The sequence below is a fragment of the Eriocheir sinensis genome, chromosome 13 (genome assembly GCF_024679095.1).
Source record: "Eriocheir sinensis breed Jianghai 21 chromosome 13, ASM2467909v1, whole genome shotgun sequence".
In the NCBI taxonomy this organism is placed as follows: domain Eukaryota; kingdom Metazoa; phylum Arthropoda; class Malacostraca; order Decapoda; family Varunidae; genus Eriocheir; species Eriocheir sinensis.
The window spans coordinates 7,603,048-7,625,034 of NC_066521.1; the positions used below are offsets into that span (position 1 = coordinate 7,603,048).

At 41.7% G+C, this 21,987-nt stretch overlaps 1 protein-coding gene across 1 annotated transcript in view; it reads right to left on the bottom strand.

The window, feature by feature from the left end:
• Positions 1 to 21,480, bottom strand: part of LOC126997936 (uncharacterized) — a 119,199-nt gene extending 97,719 nt beyond the window's left edge. Inside the window, exon 1 of the mRNA XM_050859189.1 lies at positions 21,397 to 21,480. The gene's annotated coding sequence lies outside the window, so the exon portion shown is untranslated. The remainder of the gene's footprint in view (positions 1 to 21,396) is intronic.
• Positions 21,481 to 21,987: the final 507 nt, after the last annotated feature.

Sequence of the window (21,987 nt, forward strand, 5' to 3'; positions counted from 1 at the left end):
TGTTCACTGTTCACTTACCCTCCTGCGATGAGAGAGAGAGAGAGAGAGAGAGAGAGAGAGAGAGAGAGAGAGAGAGAGAGAAATCAGACTCTCTCTCTCTCTCTCTCTCTCTCTCTCTCTCACATAGGTATTGACGGTCAAGTAAACCAATGGATCGCGAATTGGTTGAGCAACAGACAACAAAGAGTGGTGATTGACGGATTTAACTCAAGAGTGGGCGCCGGTCACTAGTGGCATCCCTCAGGGCTCGGTTCTTGGCCCAGTGCTCTTCATTATTTACATCAACGATGTGGATGCCGGACTCAATAATCGCATTAGTAAATTTGTAGACGACGAAGACAGGCAAGGCCTCCAATAGGATTTGCACAAAATTTCAGCTTGGTCTGATAGATGGGAGATGCCCTTTAACGTAGACAAGTGCCAGGTCCTTCAAGTTGGAACAAGGAATAAGAAGTTCGATTACGAAATGCGCGGCGTTAAACTCAAAAGCGTTCAATGCGTTAAGGACCTGGGGGTCAAAATCGCGTCAAACCTCAAATTCTCACATCAATGCATCGATGCAGCAAATAAAGCGAACAGAATGTCGGGCTTCATTAAAAGAAACTTTTTATTCAAGAATAAAGATGTAATACTTCCACTCTACAATAGTTTAGTCACACCCCACTTGGAATATGCGGTACAGTTTTGGTCACCCACCATGCAAAAAACATTGCTAAATTAGAAGGTGTTCAGCGTCGGGCAACAAAATTGATCCCTCCCTTGCGCAACAAATCTTACGAAGAAAGGCTTTCCACCCTTAACATGTTCTCTCTTGAGAAACGTCGCCTCCGAGGAAAACTGATCGAATGTTTTAAAATACTTAGTGGTTTCACGAATGTAGACAGATCAACATTGTTTATGATCGATGACACTTTGCGTACGAGGAACAATGGCGTAAAACTCAAATGTAGACAAGTAAATTCAGACTGCACCAAATTTTTCTTCACTAACGTTGTAGTGCGAGAATGGAATAAGCTCCCACCTTCAGTGGTCCAGTGTAACACGATTGACTCCTTCAAAAACAGGCTCGACCGTCACTTCTATCAACTTAATATCAACTAGAGTTGAATGGTATCGTTTTGGAGCCTTCTGATTAATGTAAAATCACTAAGGTTCAAGGACAGACCACCTAGTCTGGACCATGGTGTCTGTGTGGTCTGATTTTCTATGTAAATCTCTCTCTCTCTCTCTCTCTCCACTACTGTCAAAACAAAGGTTTCATCATATTGTGCTGATATATTTCCGACTTATTAAAAGAACAAACGTAAAAATATTTGTATATATCTCGCGGAATTTAAACAATAACACACACACACACACACACACACACACACACACACACACACACACACACACACACATATTGGTCATTCATCGTTTATGTGAGTGACGCTTCTATCTAATCATCGCCAGCGTGTGTGAACCGATTAAATTTTGCGATTTATTTTGCGTGTTTATTTCTCACTCACAGGTACATGTTAATAAAAGGTTATGAATATGATGCCCGCCACCTCCCTGCCCTCAACCCCCCCCTCTCTCTCTCTCTCTCTCGTATTTGTCTATCGATATAGAGAGAGAGAGAGAGAGAGAGAGAGAGAGAGAGAGAGAGAGAGAGAGAGAGAGAGAGAGAGAGAGAGAGAGAGAGAGAGAGAGAGAGAGAGAGAGAGAGAGAGAGAGAGAGAGAGAGAGAGAGAGAGATCAAATCATACGTAATTAATGTTCTCCACTAATTCTAAATCGGTTCCAATCACTTTGCTGTATCGTGCTGAGAGGATTAACCGGTGAAAAGAAGGCGGCTCGAGCTGAATCATTATCACACACTACTGTTTATTGGAGGGGCGAGGGGAAGGTAGCGGTAAAGTCGGGTACATACGCTATTGCTGCGCGTGGATGCGGTGTTCATCTCCGTCGCATTAGAAAGAAATAAAAAAAATGGGGTTAAAGATGTATGATGCTGATAATGATGATGATGATGATGATGATGATAACAATAGTAATAATAATAATAATAATAATAATAATAATAATAATAATAATAATAATAATAATAATAATAATAATAATAATAATAATAATAATAATAATAATAATAATAATAATAATAATAATAATAATAATAATAATAATAATAATAATAATAATAATAATAATAATAATAATAATAATAATAATAACAACAACAATAATGGCAACAACAACAACAACAACAACAACAACAACAACAACAACAACAACAACAACAACAACAACAACAACAACAACAACAACAACAACGACAACAATAACAACGACAATAATAGTAATAATAATGAATTGCTTATTAAGAGTTGGCAACATGGGCTGAAAACATTCATAAAACGAGTAAGTACAATAATGAAAGGGAATGATCACTGTAATTTATTGCAACGAGAAAAACACCGCAAAGTTAAAAAACGAACAAAATATAGACATACAAACCGAGAAAGAAATCCTATCATAGTCTTTTGGTTGTGCTATATTTCATAAACGTGTGTGTGTGTGTGTGTGTGTGTGTGTGTGTGTGTGTGTGTTAGTAGAGAACAATATCATGGAGTCTGCAATACAAAGCATCTCCTGTAAGCCTAACCCCACCTACCATTACTGTCTACGTATTTATCTAACCTTTCCTTGAAGGTATCTACATACGGTATTGGCACTCACATGACTGCCGAGCCTGTCCCACTCATCCATCACATGTCAAAAGCGGTGTTCCACAGGGGTCGGTGTTTTGACATCACATGTCAAAAGCGGTGTTCAACAAGGGTCGGTGTTGGGACCTGTTCTGTTTTTAGTGTATGTAAATGACATTGACGAAGGGCTATCGAGAAAATTTGCCCGACAAAAATAGCCAGCAGAGTCACTACGACAACGGATAAAGAACACTTCCACGCTGATCTCGAACGTTTAATCAGTTGGGCACGAACATGGCAAATGAATTTCAATATTGAAAAGTGCAAGGGTATGCATATCGGAATCAACAACGATCGTATTCATTATCAAAGTAACAGAGTGAGACTTTCTGAAGCCAGCAAAGAAAAAGATCTTGGAGTAATAATTTTAAACGATCTTAAACCGAGTCAACATTGCACAGAAGTAGTAAAAACTGCCAACAAACTGATCGGATTTATTGGTCGTACATTTGAATACAAATCGGAAAAAGTAATATTGACACTGTACAATTCGTAAGTTCGCCCACATCTTGAGTATTCCGTTCAGTTTTGGTCTCCCTATTACAGAAAGGATTTTGATAAACTCGAGAGGGTGCAGCGTCGAGCCACGAAAATGATCCCTAGACTGCGAAACAAACCGTACGAAGACAGACTTAAGAACTGAACTTATTCAGCTTATCAAAGCGCAGGCTTAGAGGTGACCTTATAGAAGTGTTTAAAATTTTCAAGGAATTCGATAACGATAATGTTCAGGATTATTTTACAGTCTCTCAATCAAGTGTACAAAGAAACAATGGATACAAACTAACGAGGAAGCGTTTCATCTCAAATGAATCAAAACACTTCTTCAACCGTGTCATCAATGTATGGAATGATTTGCCTCAAAATATCGTCGAAAGTGAAACTATCTGCACGTTCAAAAATCGACTAGACAAACATTTAGAAGCCAACCCGAACAACCGCTATTTTGCTCCGGTCTAACAGAAAGTAATGTAAGCTTAGTTGTCGTGCATGATCTTCCTTCTATCCATGTAAAATTCCGTTGTAGTTTTTCTATACTACATAGTATTCTTCCTTTTCGTGTCAGCCTTGTCTGGAGGGACTGGTGGGAGGGGAGGAACCTTCGCCTTTCCTGTCCTGTGTCTCTGACTCGTAGATTAGAGTAGATGGTAGCAACAACAAACAGCCTAGTTAGGACCAAGAGGTCTGTTGCTGCCTGCTTTTCCTTTGTACTTCTTTGTACTCAAATGGTAAACCAATTCTTGCCAATTTCTTTGTTGAATCTGAATTTAACCATCTTGCATCCGTTACTATGTGTCCTACTCCTCTCTAATACCGTCAGAACCTTTTCAACATCACTCTTATTAAAGCACTTCATCAATTAAAAACTTCCTTCGTCTCCATGCACCCTTCGACTTTCTAGTGAATGAAAATCTAATAATTAAGACTATCCTATCCTATGGCAAGTTTCTCACCAGTGACCCACTTCTGTCATCTTCCTCTGCTCAGTTTTCAGCATCTTGATATCCATTCTCTGGCAAGGAGACAAGAATTGAAACGCATAAACGAGATGAGGTCAAACCAATGCTAAATATTGCTTAAGATGGCTTTAGTAATTCTACAGCTTAATCCCTGTTTGCGCGATTCGTCTGAATGCACGAGTTCTTGGAGGGAGATCAGAGCTCACTAATGCTGGGATCACACATCTGCGATTTAACTCTGCGACGGTTGGCGATTTTGAAAATGCACGAGATCGTGGGAGTATCGCTATGGTCTCTACGAGCTTGCCTCTGTTTCAACTCACAACAACATGGCGAGGGAGGGTCGCTCTCCTATACGCACACGAGGGCGACAAGCGAGGGGACGTCAAGGGGAATCGTGTGTGAAAGCGCGCGACTGTACGCAGAGGAGCCCAATTTTGAAAATAAAACACGTTGCGACGGATCGCGATGAACGCAGGGCCTGGCGACTATAAGCGACCGTTCCTCGTCTAGCCGCTCGACGACGCTCGACGTCGCACGCATGGTCGAGAAAACGTTGAGGGCGCGTCGCTGTACGACCCATAATAGGCGGGCAATATCGCGCTCTCTCTACCATCCATCCCCAACACACCACACATTTTATATGTGGCGCAAGCCACTCCCGGTGAGGTATATATGGGAGGTGAGAAGGGAGCTGAAGCCTTCCAAAGACCCTTCCCATGTCCTCACTAACCGTTTCCCTATTGTCTCACCAACACCGGAGAGTAGTTCAGCATGCTCTCTAGAGACAGATCCTCTCTCTATCCACACCACACTGCATTCACACAACATATACACCTTTTCCCAAAATTAAAATTTCAAAATGGCGCACATACACCAAGCCTCGGAGTCCCCGACTGTGGGGGGGACCACAAATTCCACCAGGGAGGACTTCCCTTCTGGCTGCCGACCCGAGAGGTGTCTTGATAACTCCTCGAACCTCTTTCTTCTCAATTTCTGCAACATTCGCGGTCTTCGCTCTAATTTTCATTCTGTGGAACATCATCTCTCCTCCTCTAAACCTCACCTTCTCTTCCTTACCGAAACACAGGTTTCTGAGGCTACTGACAGCAATCTCTACTCTGTTCCCTCCTACTATCTCTATCCTAAATTTCAATCCAAAGCTGGATGTTGCGCCTACGTGCGCAACGACATCACTTGCTCTCGTGCCCACGACCTTGACTCTTCTGAATTTTCCACCATCTGGTTAAGACTTCACTGTCATTCTATTACTAAATACATCTGTGCTGTTTATCTCTCACCTAACTCTACCAACTATGTAAAATTCTTTGACTATTTGAATTCTAAAGTGGAGCACATCTTGACCCACTCTCCATTCGCTGAAATCTCCATCCTAGGAGATTTCAATGTTCACCACCAGCTTTGGCTTTCATCCTCTTTCACTGACCATCCTGGTGAACAAGCCTACAACTTTGCTATCCTCAACGACCTAGAGCAGTTGGTCCAGCACCCTACACGTATTCCTGACCGTCTTGGAGATCGGCCCAACATTCTAGACCTCTTCCTTACCTCAAACCCTTCTGCTTATTCTGTCAAACTGTTCTCTCCGTTGGGCTCCTCCGATCACAGTCTTATTTCTGCATCCTGTCCTATCGCTCCTGTACACCCTCTGGACCCACCGAAGAGGCGATGCTTCTGGCATTTTGCTTCAGCTCGGTGGGACGACCTGAGGATGTACTTTTCCGATTTCCCTTGGAATGATTATTGCTTCCAGGATAGAGACCCCTCTGTGTGTGCTCAGCGCATCACAGAGGTGATTGTCTCTGGAATGGAGGCATACATTCCTCGTTCTTTCTCTACTCCTCACGCTAAAAAGCCTTGGTTTAATCACGCTTGTTCTCGTGCTGTCAATGATAGAGAGGTAGCTCACAAAAGGTACCAGAGCCTTCAAACTAATGCTAATTATGAACTTTACATTTCTGCAAGAAATCGTGCCAAATCTATTCTCCGACTAACCAAAAATTCTTTCGTTAATAGAAAATGTCAAAACCTTGCTTTCTCTAACTCTTCCCGTGACTTCTGGCATCTAGCCAAAAACATCTCCTCCAACTTCACATCTTCATCTTTCCCTCCATTCCTCAGTCCTGACGGCAACACTGCCGTCTCATCTATCTCTAAGGCTGAGCTCTTCTCTCAAACTTTTTCTAAAAACTCCACTCTGGACGCTTCTGGGCATATTCCTCCTACTCATCCCCCCTCTGACTCATTTATGCCTGTTATAAAGATTCTTCAAAATGATGTTTTCTATGCCCTCTCTGGCCTCAATCCTCAGAAGGCTTATGGACCTGATGGAGTGCCTCCTATTGTCCTTAAAAACTGTGCCTCCGTGCTGTCACCCTGCCTGGTCAAACTCTTTCGCCTCTGCCTGTCAACATCTACCTTTCCTTCTTGCTGGAAGTATGCCTTCATACAGCCTGCACCTAAGAAGGGTGACCGCTCCAATCCCTCAAACTACCGTCCTATAGCTTTACTTTCTTGTCTATCTAAAGCTTTTGAATCAATCCTTAACCGGAAGATTCAAAAGCACCTTTCCACTTCTGACCTTCTATCTGATCGCCAGTATGGGTTCCGCAAGGGCGTTCTACTGGTGATCTCCTAGCCTTCTTAACTGACTCTTGGTCATCCTCTTAGCCGTTTCGGTGAAACTTTGCTATTGCGCTGGACATATCAAAAGCTTTTGATAGGGTCTGGCACAAATCTTTGCTTTCTAAACTACCCTCCTACGGTTTCTATCCTTCTCTCTGTACCTTTATCTCCAGTTTCCTTTCTGACCGTTCTATTTCTGCCGTGGTAGACGGTCACTGTTCTTCCCGAAATCTATTAACAGTGGTGTCCCACAGGTTCTGTCCTATCTCCCACTCTTTTTCTGTTGTTCATTGATGATCTTCTTTCCAAAACGAACTGTCCTATCCATTCCTACGCCGATGATTCCACTCTGCATTATTCAACTTCTTTTAATAGAAGACCCACCCTTCAGGAACTTAACGACTCAAGGCTGGAGGCTGCAGAACGCTTAGTCTCAGACCTTACTATTATTTCCGATTGGGGCAAGAAGAACCTGGTGTCCTTCAACGCCTCAAAAACACAGTTTCTCCACCTATCCACTCGACACAATCTTCCAAACAACTATCCCCTATTCTTTGACAACACCCAGCTATCACCTTCCTCAACACTAAACATCCTCGGTCTATCCTTAACTCAAAATCTTAACTGGAAACTTCATATCTCATCTCTTACTAAATCAGCTTCCTCGAGGCTGGGCGTTCTGTACCGTCTCCGCCAGTTCTTCTCCCCTGCACAGTTGCTGTCCATATACAGGGGCCTTGTCCGCCCTCGTATGGAGTATGCATCTCATGTGTGGGGGGGCTCCACTCACACAGCTCTTCTGGACAGAGTGGAGGCTAAGGCTCTTCGTCTCATCAGCTCTCCTCCTCATACTGATAGTCTTCTACCTCTTAAATTCCGCCACAATGTTGCCTCTCTTTCTATCTTCTATCGATATTTCCACGCTGACTGCTCTTCTGAACTTGCTAACTGCATGCCTCCCCCCCTCCCGCGGCCCCGCTGCACTCGACTTTCTACTCATGCTCATTCCTATACTGTCCAAACCCCTTATGCAAGAGTTAACCAGCATCTTCACTCTTTCATCCCTCACGCTGGTAAACTCTGGAACAATCTTCCTTCATCTGTATTTCCTCCTGCTTACGACTTGAAGTCTTTCAAGAGGAGGGTATCAGGACACCTCTCCTCCCGAAATTAGCCTCTGATTTTGGACACTCCTTTAACCTCTGTTCGGGAGCAGTGAGTAGCGGGCCTTTTTTTCTTTTTTTTTTTTGTGCCTTGAGCTGTCTCCTATATATATATATATATATATATATATATATATATATATATATATATATATATATATATATATATATATATATATATATATATATATATATATATATATATATATATATATATATATATATATATATATATATATATATATATATATATATATATATATATATATATATATATATATATATATATATATATATATATATATATATATATATATATATATATATATATATATATATATATATATATATATATATATATATATATATATATATATATATATATATATATATATATATACACACACACACACACACACACACACACACACACACACACACTAACCAGAAATTAATTTTGGCACCCTGCATATCCCGACGCTCTAACGCTAAGGTTATTATTTCGGCTGATCAACCTTATAGGTTTTCAATATGGTAAAATAATCCCCATCTGGCAACGCCAGTTGCTTGTGTCGATTCAGATTTGATAGTCGGTTAGTAACGAACACCCAGTGCTTCAAGTAAGTAGTAGCCTGTTCTACCCTCCTTTGCTGTCGCTGATATTGCTTTATTGTTTCTTGCTTCTAATTTAACAGTTCTTAACCTGGGGGTCTTGATCTCCTGGGAACAAAGTAAGTTGTTTTGAGGAATATTGGATTTTATTCGTATGGTGTAAGGTTTTCTGCATGTTATACCGTATCTACAACTTCTGTAATAAATTGTAAGTGGAAAGAGTTTTACAATATGTAATAACTTGCTAACAAGCTAATGAAGTAGCCAAGAGAAATACATTATAATTTTACTGTGTACGCTAGCTAATAATTTTACTGTGTACACTAGCTTATGATTTTGCATTTTGTTAAACCAGGCTATTATTTTGCATTTAGGAATACTATTTTATTATTTTGTATTCATGAACACTAAGCTATTATTTAGCAGTTAGGAATACTATTCTATTATTTTGCATTTATGAACACTAGGGTATTATTTTGCATTTAAGAATACTGTTCTATTATTTTCCATTCATGAATACTAAGCTATTATTTAGCAGTTAGGAATAATATGCTATTATTATAAATTCATGAATAGTAGGCTATTATTTTGCAGGCGGGCAGGGTAGCGGCGTGTGGCATGACAGTGTGAGTGCGAGCAAGTGGTCAACGGTTTTTCACACCCTCCCGCTCGCTCGCTGCCATCTCCCTTTCCGAAGCAGCGTCGCTGCCATACGCACGATCTACAAAGTCGCTCGCATATACGCTCGCATACACCGCGACCCCTTGCGTTTGACGAGGGTATGCGAGCGCATACTGCGATGGTCTCTCGCTTAACCATGCGAATAATCGTGCGATTTGGCCAATATCGCAGACTTCTGTGAACTTTTTGAACATTTCATGATGTTCGCGCGATGGGCCGGCACCCGCAAGTCGTGCGAACTTTACCGCGCGACTATTGCGACTAATCGCAGGGACGTCACTACGATGTCGAGCGTATATGCCGATTTCGGAAACTTTCAAAATCGCCAACCGTCGCAGAGCGAAATCGCGGATGTGTGATCCCAGCATAAGACTCCAATAGTCTTCTCGAGCTTGGATGGCGAGAGGGGGCTCCCTCACCGAACCTCAGAACGCATGGGTTTGGCTTTGGGTGGGTGCGGTTTGGCCAATGGGAGGGCCTAAGAAAGGAAATCATTTTTTCTGCCCCGGCTACCTAATTCCTACTCCCACTGGTAATGTGGTTTCCTTCCTCATCCTTGTTATTCTCTCTCTCTCTCTCTCTCTCTCTCTCTCTCTCTCTCTCTCTCTCTCTCTCTCTCTCTCTCTCTCTCTCTCTCTCTCTCTCTCTCTCTCTCTCTCTCTCTCTCTCTCACGCACACACACACACACACACACACACACACACACACACACACACACACACACACACACACACACACACACACACCTTCAATAAACTTTTCCTCCTTCTCCCCCTTTGCTGCTGCCCTAAATAACCTTTACCTTCTTCTAATCCTGCCGTTAAGCCTCATGTCAAGTCATTTCTGGCTTAGGTTTGACTATCCGAAGGGTGACGGGAACTGTCACTTGACTTCTTTGACTCGTGCAGCAGTTTTCGAAGTGTTTATCAACAAATTTCAGTGGTTATTCTAGTTATTCTCTTGAATATTTTTCATTACAGGCGATAGAGCAGCCATTTGTGGTGAGGATTGAACGTCTCAAAACACATCTCTGACAGTACTTGACCACATAATACATGATCAATGAAAGCGCTGCTCTCTATCCACAACTGCCAGTAAACCAATCAGCAGCACTGGACTGTCAGGCTCCAGGTGTCTCCTAAAACGGGGAGGACTCTCGCCACTTAAGGTCGGGATGAGTATAAGCCCCTCTCACACCTAGACCTGCTAAGGGAAGCGTCATTCATGGAAAATTATGTGAGAGGTGGTGAGGAACACCGCCGTCGAACGGTTTACTAGAATTTGAATATATTATTATATCATAGTTTTATCTTTATTTACCGTAAGTACCGTACCGTACCGTACTCTACCGTACTGTATACACTGGTAAGGCATCATCTGCCCTCCGTGAAGCCATGTTACAAGTCACGAATTATTTCATTCTTGTGTGTGTGTGTGTGTGGGGGGGGGGGGGGAGTAGGAACGAGTTTACAGCACAGATTGTGGCATTGTCAGTCAGTTGCCTGGCTCTGTTTCATCATGTTAATCATAAAGAGGCGAGAGAGAGAGAGAGAGAGAGAGAGAGAGAGAGAGAGAGAGAGAGAGAGAGAGAGAGATTAATTACTTGGATTATGAGAACAGGATGTAAAAAGGAAAATGTAATTCTAATCCTAGTTACTGTATACACTGATAGTAATAATGATGATGATAATGATGATAATCCAACAAAAAAAACAGCAATTACTACTACTACCTCTGCAATTACTACTACTACTTTCACCACTTACACTACTACCACCACTACCACCATTACCACCACCACCACCACAACAACAACAACAACAACAACAACAACAACAACAACAACAACTACAACAACAACATAGCACCAGGAACAAAAACAACATCACAGCCTCCCCCTAGCTTGGTCAGCAGGGGGGGGAGCGAGCGGGGGAGTGTGACAACAAAAACAAAACCAATCAGTATTACTATTATTATTACTATTATTATTGGCTCGCCGTGCTAATAATTTATGATAATTTTTAACGTACAACAGTTAGCCTCGGCCTGGATAGCGGTGGAGCTGAGGGGCAGGAAATGAACTCTCTCCCACCCTTGTTTTTTTTAATACGATCGTTCCCCCGCCGTTTTTAGTACTATCGTGAACGCTCATTAAACCTGCATTGCTTCATTATTACCGACATTATCGATTCATCATTAGAATTAAATAGATAGTCATTGTTATTATACCGAAAGTCTGTTGCTCTTCTTCTTCCTCCTCCTCCTCCTCCTCCTCCAAAGTCCCAAAAGGCTGGAAACAAGCGAACGTAACACCGATCTACAAAAAGGGAGACGTGTGGCACAAAGTGCCACACGAAAGACTCCTCAAGAAACTTAAGTCGGCGGGGTTAGGCGACAATCTGACAGCGTGGATCAAAGACTGGCTCACTAGAAGAAAACAACGAGTTGTACTCAACGGTCATGCCTCAGAGTGGCTCCCGGTCACAAGTGGAGTGCCACAGGGGTCAGTGCTTGGACCCATACTCTTCATTATATATATCAACGACAAAGAACTAGGATTAAAATCCACTCTTTCAAAATTTGCCGACGACACAAAGGTGGGTGGGAAGGCCTTCATGACGGTAGACTGCGAAATTATCCAGAGAGACCTGGACCAGATCACTCGGTGGTCAGAAAAATGGCAGATTTCCTTCAACACTACCATATGTAAAGTAATGCATATCAGATCCAGAAACAGCAACCACGCATACCACATGGGTGGCGAACCACTACAAGTAGTGCAAGAGGAAAGAGACCTCGGGGTCACCATCAGCAGTGACTTGAAACAAACAAAACACTGCAAGTCCGCCAGTAAGAAAGCCAATACAATGCTCGGGTTCATAGTGAGGAACTTCGAATACAAGACGCCGGGAGTTATGTTATCCTTGTATAATTCGCTGGTGAGGCCCCACCTGGAATACGTCGTGCAATTTTGGTCTCCAAATTTCAGGAAAGACATTGAATTACTTGAGAGAGTACAGCGCCGCGCCACGAAGATGATACCATCACTGAGGACGAAGCCCTATGAAGAGCGACTCGAGCGACTCAACCTCTTCACGTTGGAAAAGAGACGACTGCGGGGAAACATGATACAAGTCTTTAAGTACCTGAACAAGCTCAGCAACGTTGATCACTCAAAACTCTTCACGCTACAAACTAACCCAAAGACAAGAAACAATGAAAAAACGATGCAAGCAAAGCGATGCAATACCGACATCGGCAGGAGTTATTTCTCGAATAGAGTTGTTCGCCACTGGAACAGCCTTCCTGCAGAAGTAGTTAGCGCAGAGACCATCAACTCCTTCAAGAAACGCATTGATCGCCACTTTGCTGCATCGGGAGTGAACTGAACGTATCCAAGAGTAGGTACACAAGTGCTTTATTCCTTCCCTGCAAGCCACTCCTATGGCTAACGGATTGATTAAATCACTGAAAGCAGGCAGCCTTGTAATGAGCCGACAGGCTTTCTGCTGCCTGCTAGATCATGTTTCCATGTTTCCTTGTTTCCTCCTCCTCCTCCTGTTGTTTATTGTTCCTTCATTGTATCTATCAACGTCAATATAGCTTTATCACTGGCGCTCTATATCTTAGGTTAAGGGTTCGCAACCTTTTGCAGGCTGGTCCCCCCCAAAGCTGGTTCAATGCAGTTGGGGCACCCCTCCTCCCTGCGATACCCACTCAACCCTCCCCCCCCAACTATGCCACCATAGATAGATAGATAGATAGGTAGATAGATAGATAGATAGATACCCCTTGGCTAGGCTATTATCGAATTGACCCACACTATTATTATTATTATTATTATTATTATTATTATTATTATTATTATTATTATTATTATTATTATTATTATCATTATTATTATTATTATCATTATCATTATTATTAGTAGTAGTAGCAGTAGTAGTAGTAATAGTAGTAGTAGTAGTAGTAGTAGTAGCTGCATCTCCTTTGTACTATTAGCCAGTGAGTCCGTGATTTTCCATGATTTTTTTCCCCTCCCGTCTGTGCTCGCGCCCCCTCGGGAGAGTGTCCGTGCCCGCCCAGGGGGGCGCGCCCCCCCGGTTGAGAACCACTGTATTAGGTCATTGTACTTATTTCTATAGCCTGTTCTCTTCTTCTTCTTCCTTAACCTCTTTCTCTTCCTCCTCCCATTGCTAGTCATTGCCCCTCATTCTCATTATTAACATCACTATAAAATCATTAGAGCTAAAAAGATTGATTCATTGTACTTATTTCTACAGTCCATTACTCTTCTTCCTTCACCTCTTTCTCCTTTTCCTGTTGCTCACTGTTCCTGCATTGTATCATTATTTTCATCATTATACTCATTATTAGGGTTTTATAGATCGAGTGATTGTACTTATCTCTAAAGCCTGTTACTTTACTTCTTCTTCCTCCTCCTCCTCCTCCTCCTCCTCCTCCTCCTGTTATTGTTCATCGTCCTCGCATCGTTTCATTATCAACATTATTATTCATTATTGAAGTTGTATAGATTAGGTCATTGTACTCATCTCTATCTTGTTACTCTCCTACCTCCTCCTCTTTCTCGTCCCATTGCACACTGGCCTTGTATTGTCTCACTATTAATTAACTCCAATGCAGCTTTATCATTATATATTAACTCATAATGAATAATAAACTAACTATATACGGATCGGTAGTCTATTATTGTTCCCTTGTTTTTTTTACTATTTCCGTCTTTATTATTTTTTTTCCTCCCCATCCGCCTCCTCCTCCTTTTGCTGCTCATCATCATCATCGTTTTTGTCTGTCCACTATTCTATATACAGAGGATTTCTATTCATCTCTTTTTTTTATATATATTTCTGTCTTTCTTTTCCTCCTCCTCCTCCTCCTCCTCCTCCTCCTCTGCTTGCACATTTCCATCCTTTCCCTGCTCCTCCTCCTCCCTCTCCATCTCCTCCTTCTACTCTCTCTGACTACCACTTTTGCATCTTTTCCTTCCATCTTTTACCTCCTCCTCTTCCTCCATCCACAAATTTTCCTTTTTCATCCTCATCCCCATCTTCATCCCTCCCCTCTTCTCTCTCTCTCTCTCTCTCTCTCTCTCTCTCTCTCTCTCTCTCTCTCTCACTCTCTCTCTCTCTCTCTCTCTCTCTCTCTCTCTCTCTCTCTCTCTCTCTCTCTCTCTCTCTCTCTCTCTCTCTCTCTCTCTCTCTCTCTCTCTCTCTCTCTCTCTCTCTCTCTCTCTCTCTCTCTTCCTCGCAGATATCCTCTTCCTTCTTTTCTTTTCCTTCTCTTCCTTCTCCTCTTCTTCACATACCTCCTTATCCCTGTCCCCATTTTCCTTCTCTTCCTTTTCCATCTCCTCTTCTTCCTCTTTCTCCTCTTCCTATCTATCCTCTTAGAACATAAGAACATGAGAACGTTTCGTCTGCAAGAGGCCGGTAGGCCTGTACAAAGCAGCTCCTTTGAATCTAGGCTCCCGTGAATCTAACCTCACCTAATATCGCTGTCCATGAATTTATCTAATCTATTTATCTATTATATTTTTTAATGTGACAAAATTGTATTGGCACTCACCACATGACTGTTCAGCCTATTCCACTCATTCACCATTCTGTTAGTAAACCAATTATTGCCTATGTCCCTGTTGAATCTGAATTTATCCAGTTTGCACCCATTAATACGTGTCATACCCGGTTCTCTTACCAAAAAAAAATTATGAATATCCCTCTTATTAAAGCCCTTCATCCATTTATAAACCTCGATGGTATCTCCACGCACCCTTCGCATTTCTAGAAAATGCAAGTTTAACTGTTTGAGTCTTTCCCATAGCTGGGCGTTATCGCGATAAGTTATCGCCATAAGTTATCGCGATACCTTATCGCTGATAACAAAATCGGGTTATCGGCAATCCGCTACATATAATTATATATATATATATATATATATATATATATATATATATATATATATATATATATATATATATATATATATATATATATATATATATATATATATATATATATATATATATATATATATATATATATATATATATATATATATATATATATATATATATATATATATATATATATATATATATATATATATATCGGTATCTTCGTTACTTTTGTAACCAAACTAGCCATAATCGCTACTTTTTTCAGCCTCTCAGAAAAAAACATTGTCTCCTCTCTACTGTGCATGCGTGGCCCGGGCGCCCGGTGTTATATGAAAAAACTTCGGGGTATGAAATATCTTCGGTGAAGAAATTTCCTACTTTGATCATCAACATTAAAACACAAGGTTATTTTTTTTGTTAGACTCAAAAATCACTATATCAAAGAGAAAAATAATTTAATTTTGCCCCCAAAATGATAAATCACTGCCAGAAATTTGGGATCCCGTTGTAAAGATCTCAAACAGAGACCAGCGGCATGTGTTGTATCGTGGCGGCGTGGCCTCTCAGCTGCGTCTCGAGTGACGGAGTGAGTGCCAATGTTCCTGTTCCCAGTGCTTCAGTGCTTCTTTATTGAAGTAACTGTTAAAGTGTTAATGGTGATAAGTAAGAATAACTGAATAAGTAGTGATGGGTCAGTTCACGAGAGACCAGTGTTTGTAAACAAAAGCGCCAGCTTTTGACGGTGGGGACGCCGAATAAAACAACACCGGTTCAGGCGTTTCTGGTATTAACGTCCATATGTACGTGTCAACGTGTGGTTTTCAGGTTTTGTAAGTTTCCTAAAATACAGATAATGAAAATTTGGTTTCATCTATGTTTTTTTATTTGAAATATCAATATAGTATCATTTTCGCCTATCGGACTTATCGCTAGCTAGCATCGGAATTGTGAATTTATGTCGGGTATCGGTTATCGGTTATCGCTTATATTTGTGTCTCCAGTTAACGAATATCGGTTATCACCGATAAGGTTTTCCATTATTAGTTATCGGGTATCGGGAATAAGGTTTTCTGTTATCGCGCCCATCTATAGTCTTTCCTCGTATGGCAAGTTTCTTAACCCCTGAATCATCTAAGTCATCCTCCTCTGCACTGATTCTAACATTTTGATATCCATTCTATAGTAAGGTGACCAGAACTAAGCCGCATAATCAAGATGAGGTCTAACTAATGCTAAATATAGTTTGAGGAAGACTTCGGCGCTTCTTTGCTCACGCTCCTTGAAATAAATTCCAGTACCCTGTTTGCTCGATTTCTAGCTTGAATGCATTGTGCCCTTGAACGGAGATCCGAGCTCACTAAGACCCCTAAATCCCTCTCGCACCCAGACCTGCTTATGAGAGTGTCATTTAAGCAATAGTTATGTGAGGGGTTGTTCCTACCTAAACTCAGAATACTGCACTTCTCTACATTGATCTCCGTCTGCCATTTATCCGTCCAGTCATATAATCCGTTTAGTTCATCCTGAAAAGTACTAGCGCCCTGATCCGACTCAATAACTCTTCCGATCTTGGTATCATCTGCAAACTTACTGACATCACTACTAATTCCTGTATCTAAGTCACTGATATAAATAATAAACAAAAGTGGACCTAATACCTAACCTTGTGGGACCCCACTCGTAACACAGCCCCAATCAGATCTTTTACCATTGATTTGCACTCTTTGCTTCCTATTGCTAAACCACGCCTTGACCCAGTTCAAAACTTTACCCTCTGCTCCATGAGCCTTCCTCCACTTTCTTTCTACAGACCCTCTTCTTCCTTCTCTCCTCCTCCTCTTCTTCGTATCTCTTCTCATCCCTGTTCCCCTTTTTTTCTTTTTCCTCCTCTTCTATCTCCTCCTTCCCTTCCTTCCTCTCCTCCTTATCATCAACATTCCAATCACGTTCCAATCACGTCAACTCCGAGGCTAAGGACAATGATTCCAGTCACTTCTCATTCCTAATCCAACATTTAAACTTTAATCCCGAGTCTTCTTCAAATCTCGGGTTTGAACTCCGCTATAATTATTTCCCGATTTCTTTCCTTTCCCACAATTTCGTTTTCTGTATGACTTGTTTTTTTGTGTTTATTGTCCTGTTCCCTTTTACTCGTTTTGGCATTATTATGGGGGGGAGGGGGGAGAGAGAGAGAGAGAGAGAGAGAGAGAGAGAGAGAGAGAGAGAGAGACTGTCCACCTCCATGAAGACAGTTTAAAAAGGTTTCCGAACTACACACTGTAACCACGACGAGGAGGGGAGAGATAACGCAATTTTCTCTCTCTCTCTTTCTCTCTCTCTCTCTCTCTCTCTCTCTCTCTCTCTCTCTCTCTCTCTCTCTCTCTCTCCCGAAGCAGCCTGTAAAACGCGGTGCAGCATCGGGGGGTCGGCATCCGTCATACTTCCGGGAGATAAGCGGAATTGGACCCACTGAGGAGTAATGTCATTTATCTTCCTTTTCCTGTGTTTGTTCCTCGAGAGAAGCGGCGGGAAATATAGCCCCGGGAAGAGGACGAGACGGGGTAGGCGTGGGGGGCAAGGGGCAGAAGGGGCAGGAGGCGGTGGAGGGAGTAAGGTTGGTCAGTGTCTCAACGTCCGGCTAAGCGCCTCCGAATTACCCCCTCGAGGCGTGTCTTGCTGAGTCTCCCCTCCCGCCAGGCGTTGGAAAGGCAGCCGGGAAGAAAATGGAGGAGAGGGGAGATGAGGTATAGTGGACGCTGAGGGGCTGTGAGGGGGTGTGGCTGTTCTGGCAACACTTACACGGAGGAAAACGTACAAACAAGCAAAGAAATAGAAATAGAGATAAATATTGATTGACAGATATTGATATGAAAGAAGGATGTAAGGAATAGGGAGACTTATTTACTGCTTAGACAAGTTACGTATATGAAATTAACAAGAAAACCGAGAAATGTTTATACATCTTGGCAAAGGGAGAAAGAAAAAACAAAAAATGAGAAAAAACGTATTTGCAGATTCAGAAAGTTAGGTAAAAAGAGAAACTTATGAGGAAGGATAAATAAAATATGTAGATATGAAAAAAAGGATAGAAAGAGATAGAGATGAGGACAGTGTGTGTGTGTGTGTGTGTGTGTGTGTGTCGGTTACATTTTATTTACAGACTAAGAAAGTTATGTAATAAAAGAGAGGAATCAGAAACAGATAAATAATGAGACAGATACAAATAGTTGTAGATATTAATGAACGGGAGAAATGAATAAAGATATGACGTGAGGTGCGTGTGTGTGTGTGTGTGTGTGTGTGTAATTCACCACGGCCTGATCACGAGTTGTACTCGCAATCGCCAGCAAGAACCCTCCTGACATGAGCAAGCTCATGCTCATTATAGTCGATCTCTGGGTACTGCCAGGACCTCACACACCACACACCCCATCCCCCTTGCTCAAGGGGAGATAGTAACCACTCATTGTCAGCGGAAAGATTCCGGCCTGAGCTGAGCTGGAATCGCCGCCTGTCAGGCCGTGAAGCCTTGCAGCGCAGCGCTCTGTGCGTGTGTGTGTGTGTGTGTGTGTGTGTGTTCGGCGGAACATAAGAACATAAGAACATAGGGAAACTGCAAGAGGCCGGGTGGCCTACACAGGGCAGCTCCAGAATCCCCCCCACTACTACTACTACTACTCACTTGATGTAGCACATTTATTATTTATGGCCTATGAACGTTAATTATAAGAAAGGAAAGTGACGGTAAAACAGACAAATATATATATAAATTGCTAAGAGAGAGAGAGAGAGAGAGAGAGAGAGAGAGAGAGAGAGAGAGAGAGAGAGAGAGAGAGAGAGAGAGAGAGAGAGTGTACCGTGGAGTGTTCAATGGTTCTCACACACGTATCGCCTCCGAAAGTGAAATACATGAAGGCAAACAAGGAAAACATAAATAGTCATATACTCCACCCTAAAGAGAAAAAAAAGTGGAGTTGCTACATATCTGGTGATTCTGGCGCATACAAAGCTTTTAAAAGTGAATAAGTAAAGGCAAAATAAAGGAAGATAGAGAATTATTCCTAAAAAAAAAGAATGGTGAGATAGTGTTGATGCATAATAAGAGAAATAATCCTAAAAATCGGACACTGTTTTAAGGTAGAATGTTTATACAAAATTGAGAAATAATACTAAAAAAGAGAAATTGGTGAGGTAAAGTGTGTGTTGATTCTTGTCCACTAAAGGCCGTTGAAAGGTGAATAAATAAAGTCAAACGAAAAGTTAACAAAGAAATATTCCTTGATACAGCAAGAGGGGAGGTACAGTCTATTGTTTGGTAGTAGAGGCACACGAAAGGCCTTTGTGAGTCATCTATAAGGAGGAAAACTATATTAAACTAGAGAAATATAGATAACAACAAAGAGATAAGAGGAGAAGGGGGAATGGCTGTAGTTTGGGTACATTTACATCCTTTACAGTGAAGTATATGGAGGAAAAAAAACAAAGAAAAACAGAGGTTGAAATGAAAACAGAAAAATAGTAAAAACAGATGAGTGAAGTATATGGAGTGGTAAGGTACATGAATGGTAAAAAAAAATATGAATGGTAAAGTATATGGTAAAGGTAGTAAAGTTGGGGATACATGCTACAGCTGCGAGTTGCCTCTGTGCTCATCTCCGTCTCATAAAGGATACTGAGTGGTAAGTTTGGGGGATTCGTAAAGACAATGAGTGGCGGAGTCTGTGTGTTGTGAAGTATATGAATCGGTAACGCATATGAGCGATAAAAACGGATGAATGAAGTGTAAGGAGAAAACTAAAAAAAATAAATAAATAAACAGAGGTGAGGGCAAAAACGGGTAATGAAGTGAAGAATATGCGGCGGCTGCTCTGGCGCGTCCTTAGCCTTTGAGCGTGAGGGGATGCCGAGGGAAACTATAAGAGAGAAAGAATTGAAGAACATTGATAAAAAGTGAGGTGGAGGTCTGGCTGTGACATTTTTTATACACTTGTGGTCTTTGAATGTAAAGTATATGAAGAAAAACTCGAATGAAATAGGAATATGGGTGAAAAAAAAATAAACTAGGTGTGGGGGCAACTGCGATACCCTCAAAGCCTTTGGATGGAAAGTATGTGAAAAAATCAAATCAAATAAATATGGCTCAAAAAGTTATTTAAATGAGATGAAAGGAGTGTGGCTCTGATGACAATGCACTGAAAGGTAAAGTTGGCAGCATACGCTATTGCTGCGCGTGGCGGCGGTGCTCATCTCCGTTCCGTTGGCCCTTTCAGCCTGTGGTAGGAGAGAACCCATTAACCCGGCACAGGGCCAGTGTAACTAACAACCGGGTTGCCACAGTTTACCTTCCCTAGGTTTCTCCAGTCGAACATCAAGAAAAGAAGGATGAACAGAGCTGCAAGCCGACTGGCCAGGCCGGGAGTCAAACCCACGTCCGCAGATTCGTAGAAAACTTAAAGGAAAACAGGGGTGTCTGAATGGCAACGGACAGAGATGAGATGAGTGTAACAGCTGTTCCTCTGGTGCACCTATGGCCTTTGAAAGCTGAGTGTGCGAAAAAAAAGCCAACAGAGCGACTTGTGCACAGAGTTAAATCAGGAGACGAAGGTTGTGGTTACGACGCAGCAAACCCCAACAAACCCAGCTCATCCCACGTCCGTCCCTTCCTCCCAACCCCACAAGTCATTTACTGCCATGCGAGAGGAAGAAAACCATACAAGGATCACAAAAGAAAGGTTATCATGGAGTAGCGGCCTTTTTTTTTCATTATTGTTTCTTTTTTTTTTCCCTTGAACTGTCCCCTTTGCTGTAAAAAAAAAATCCCAGCAAATATTCCCTTGAGACTCAAGGGCTCATGAGGCGGAGATGAGCACCGAGGCAAAGAGCAGCCCCCAACTTTATCTTTACCTTTAGTGTTAAAAGGACCGTGAATGGACTTTAATACCCACGATAATAACATGGAAACCAGAAATATGAGCAAGATGAAAATAAGCCCAAATAAAACACACCGGTATACGCACGGTTTTCAATAACTAACGTAAACCGGCGTTAAAACAACAAAATACCCTTGACCTTTTCATTCCCAAAACACACTTATGAAAACCACAAATCTACAAGAAAAAAGGCGAAACACATAAAGTAACGCGGTTTATAAGAACTAACAAAACCATACCTTTAGCAAACGAAGCCCAGCGTCAGAGCAACAAAAGAGTGCTGACTCTCCTCGTATCCAAAGCAAGCTGATGAAAACCACAGACCTTCAAGGAGAAAAGAGAAAGGCGTAAAGTGATTTGTAATGGATAAGCAAAGTAAACCTAACAACAATAAAAACGAACATAGACTAAGCTACAGAAGGCTCAAACTACCACCGTGGTCATAAAACTACCCATGGAAATGCCGATACCTTCAACAAAAGTCTTGTCAACTATGTGAGTTTGGGTGCCGAAATGTTTAGAAATATAACCCTACAACCCCAGCAGCAGCAGTAAAGAGGACCATAGAATAAATATAAAAGAGCCCGTTGTAACACTCGAGGGGTAACTAAATTAAACCACAAGAAAACTCATTAAACATAACTACATGCTGACAACCCAAGTAACAATGATAAGGTGAACCAGAGACTGAGAGAAAAACAGAAAATCAAAGATAAACACAAATACACAACTCAAGGCAATCTTCAAAGGGTAACCAAACACAACTCAAAGAAAACGAAAGGCTGCATCAACCTAGCATACCCATTACCATTTAAAAAGAAAAACATTGA